The following is a 3,931-nucleotide window of genomic DNA, read 5'->3' as shown; positions in this document are numbered from 1 at the left end:
CCCAAAACCATGAGCAACTAATCTAATTTGTCTTTAAATGCATATTAAATGACTAATAAACATAGTTAAAGCATCATATGACGGGGTTCCACCAAAGCTCCTTTTTGGTTATAATCTTATGATTAGTGGTTTGTTATATATGTCTCCTAGTTGTGATCTTTGTGGTGTTTTGGCTAAATCTACTTTGTACACACATGTGGATTTTTTCATCACTTAGACTACATGGAATCCATTGGAGTTTTGAATCAAATTCAGAGACCTATAACTAGGGAGTTTTATTTATTTGTTAATGTATTCTTTGTAAATATATTAACACCTATTTTTATAAAACATTTACATTATTGCTATGATTTTTTTTAAGTTTAATAAGATTGGGACTCAATCTCCAAACTAAAAATAGAATACTTTTACGTCTTAGAGCCTTGAGCTTTACAAACATCTTCATAATAAAATAAAATATGTAATATTTTCTCGAGATCCAAGAACATAGTGTTAAACTAGGCCATGATGTCACAATATCAAAACCTAGTACTCAAATTAAACATAAACAATAATTCAACAAACTTTAAAGAACAACATAACATAGGTGAGAGTATAATATCCAATTTACGCATGTACACAAACACCTTGATACTACTCCTTAGACTTGTCGTGAGAAAACCCTGCATATAATGAATAGAAAAGAAACACATAGAAAATAGGGGGTCAGATATGTTATACAACAATTAAAGTGGTACACCAATATAAATTCACAGTTTGAAACACATGAATAAACTTTTATGATTGCAAACCATTTGAGGTGTGCATATAATAAGACAAGAGACACATATATCAAATAAACCATTCCTACTCGTCTACTACATGTATTCCATATCGAAAACTCATACTTAAGAAATTATAATAAGGATAAGGGAAGTAAAAGAAGAATTGCATCGGTGAATTTCAAAACATCACACTCTCACTAGTGTTAGAATGTTAGACGACTAGTCATAGTTCTCAGCTTTATAAATATTCCCTAACATCAAGGAATCATAAATAGAATTATTGGGGAAACTATGAATATGATGAACATGGACTGTGAATATGAAAATTGACTAAGATTATGGATATGAATGAATACGGTAAGATGAATATATCGTTTAAACCAAAATGACTGGTTCAACACTTGATGGGACAAGTTACCACAACTTGTTGAGATTATTGGTGGAAAATCCAATAAGGATTAATTGATGTTATGCCACTATATTGTGTATGGATGCACAAGGTTGATTATTTTTTTCCCATCTTTTATAAAGGATATTATCATTATTTTGAACATTGCTAGATGACCCTATAGTGGTCTATTATGGCCCAAATTATGGACTATAGACTTATATCATTCATAACCTACGAGAAGAAACATCCCACTTTCTCACTGTTAGCAAGAGCCTTTTTGGCATCAACATTTATCAGTGTCATTGTCAGGATTTAGTTTAGTATTCATAAATAGCTAGGAATGAACTGAAGGAACTTTACTAAGGATGTATGATATGATTGAGTCGAGATGAATGGTGGTTTATTTGTGTGTTTTACTTAATTACATCTCATTATTACGATCTTTCTAGAGTTTTAGTCCCTATTTAAAATGAAATTTATTGTATTGTTAGAGTCCCCCTTGTACTCATTTTTCAACTATATATATAACATTGTTCTATTGCGATTAAAAAAATTGCAAAGTCGGAGAATTACAAGAATGTTTAGGACAAATTATAACAGTTAAAATATTATAATCAGAAAATAAATTAAAAAGGTTTAGCCGAATTGAGAAATATTTTTTACCCTAATCGTGGAATACCAGAGCACAAAGGCCGTTCATGCAAATAAAATGATTTGCATGAGGAAATGGCAATTTTTCTGACAATCGGCGTCTGTAACACATTCTCCTGAAATGTAAAATAAGGATAAAGAAATATTACCAACTATGGGTGAAATATTGTGTCTAAGATTAAAAAATGAGAATGAGCTTACTTTCAGACTCAACTACAAAAAGAAACAAAGAAACATAAATGATCACAATATAAAAAAACTTGAGAATTCCAGCCATATTTTTATTTATGTTTTCACTTTGCATATAACAAATGATGAATTGTTTGCTCACTTTTTATAGTAAAAACCTCGTCCAATGTTTACAACAAGTAAATAGTTTTTAACAACTGTTCGGTTGCATGAAATTCGTCAATAAATTAGAATAGTTATTAGATGCCACTAAAGTAAATTTTGTATCATGTTTGCCTCTTTAACCCATATAATAGACCTTACATAAAAATGTTGCTTGTAATTATAGTTAAAACATAGTTCTCAATATTTAATCATTTTTTTATTACTTATCTAGCATTGAAAAACATGAATACACGTATACACACATGTCGTGTGTGTGTGTGGCAATTCTTCCTGTTATGTATATTTTTACGATTTTTTCTTTAATCATGTTAGTGTTCTTTGGTCATTAATTAATTTTAGGATTAATTTGATATATTTCTTAGATTTTTTATTCATGAATTTAATAATATGTCTATGCTTTCATATCCTTAAAGAACCAAATATTTTTCGTAATTTGTTTTTCATTGGTTTAACATAGTGTTGAGATTGTTGGCAAATCAACAAAGCCTATATGGGGTATTTTAATCACAGTTTTTTGGAAAAGAAGTTACGTTGAGATTATCTTGTAGTCATGTGGCACAACTCACATTATGAGCTAGTAGATTTGAGCTCACAATATTCAATCAAATTTTGTAGTGTGATATATTGAACAACTTGCGGTACGATGAATTTCTGTTTTAGACCATTTAAGTAGTATTACACTATTTTTAGGGTTTTAAAATCAAATAAGTTACAGAAAAATAGCATACACACTTGAAAAACCATGAAATGAGAATTAAACATTGGGAAAGAGAGTTTCAGAGTAAAACCACGTCAGAAGCTTTTCAGAGTAACTACTAAGTTAGTGGGACAGGTGTTACTAAAGAGTAACTTCCAACATTTTCATTAATACTACTTGTTCAGAAGCAAAGAATTCAGCTTCTGAAGTTAAAGTGCTGATGTCATCTTCAGAAGCACATTTTCCACATAATCTCAGTTAAGAGCTTCTGATGGACCATAGCTTCTGAAAAGACTTCAGAAGCAAACTTCTAGTTCAGGAGCAAGCAAATTTAATCAGACACAAAGTGCATGTTCAAATTTTTCTTTATAAAATCAAATCTTTCCACAGTTAAAGGTTTAGTAAATATATCAGCCCATTGATGTTCAATATCAATGAATTGTATATCTAAAATTCCTTTTTGAACATAATCTCTAATAAAGTGGTGTTTGATTTCAATAATGGGAATACTATTAGCATTTATCTGATAGTCTTCCAACTGATGTTTCATCCAAAGCAGTTATGTACAACAACTTGCAGCTAAAATGTATTCTGCTTCTACTGTAGACATAGCAATAATTGATTGTCTTTTGCTAGCCCAGGATATCAAATTCTCTCCCAAGAACTGGCAGTTGCCACTGGTTGATTTTCTTTCAAAGCCTATCACCAGCATAATCAGCATCAGAAAATCCAACCAACTGATAATCTAGGGATTTCCTATTGAGGAGTCCAAGATTAGTTGTTCCTTTCAAATACCTGAAGATTCTCTTAACAGTAGTTAAATGAGATTCTCTAGGATCTGACTGAAATCTTGCACACAATCATACACTGAATAAAATATTTGGCCTAGATGCAGTGAGGTATAACAAAGAACCAATCATACCTCTATACATCTTCTGATCTACCTTTCTTCCAGTATCTTCTTTGCTTAAGGTGCAGGTTGGATGCATTGGAGTGTTCATCACTTTACAATCTTCAAGCTTGAACTTCTTCAGAAGCTCCTTTGTATATTTTGTTTGATGAACATATACTCCA

At 30.9% G+C, this 3,931-nt stretch overlaps 1 long non-coding RNA gene across 1 annotated transcript; it reads right to left on the bottom strand.

The window, feature by feature from the left end:
- Window positions 1-440: 440 nt before the first annotated feature.
- On the bottom strand, window positions 441-2,144 carry LOC120580248 (uncharacterized). The gene is made up of 3 exons (XR_005645950.1): window positions 2,008-2,144; window positions 1,819-1,922; window positions 441-662 (listed from the first exon to the last, which is right to left on the bottom strand). It is a non-coding gene; the product is annotated as an uncharacterized lncRNA (long non-coding RNA).
- Between the last annotated feature and the right edge of the window lie 1,787 nt (window positions 2,145-3,931).

This window comes from Medicago truncatula, chromosome 4 (assembly GCF_003473485.1).
Source record: "Medicago truncatula cultivar Jemalong A17 chromosome 4, MtrunA17r5.0-ANR, whole genome shotgun sequence".
Taxonomy (NCBI): Eukaryota; Viridiplantae; Streptophyta; class Magnoliopsida; order Fabales; family Fabaceae; genus Medicago; species Medicago truncatula.
This window is presented reverse-complemented; position numbering and strand designations above follow the sequence as displayed.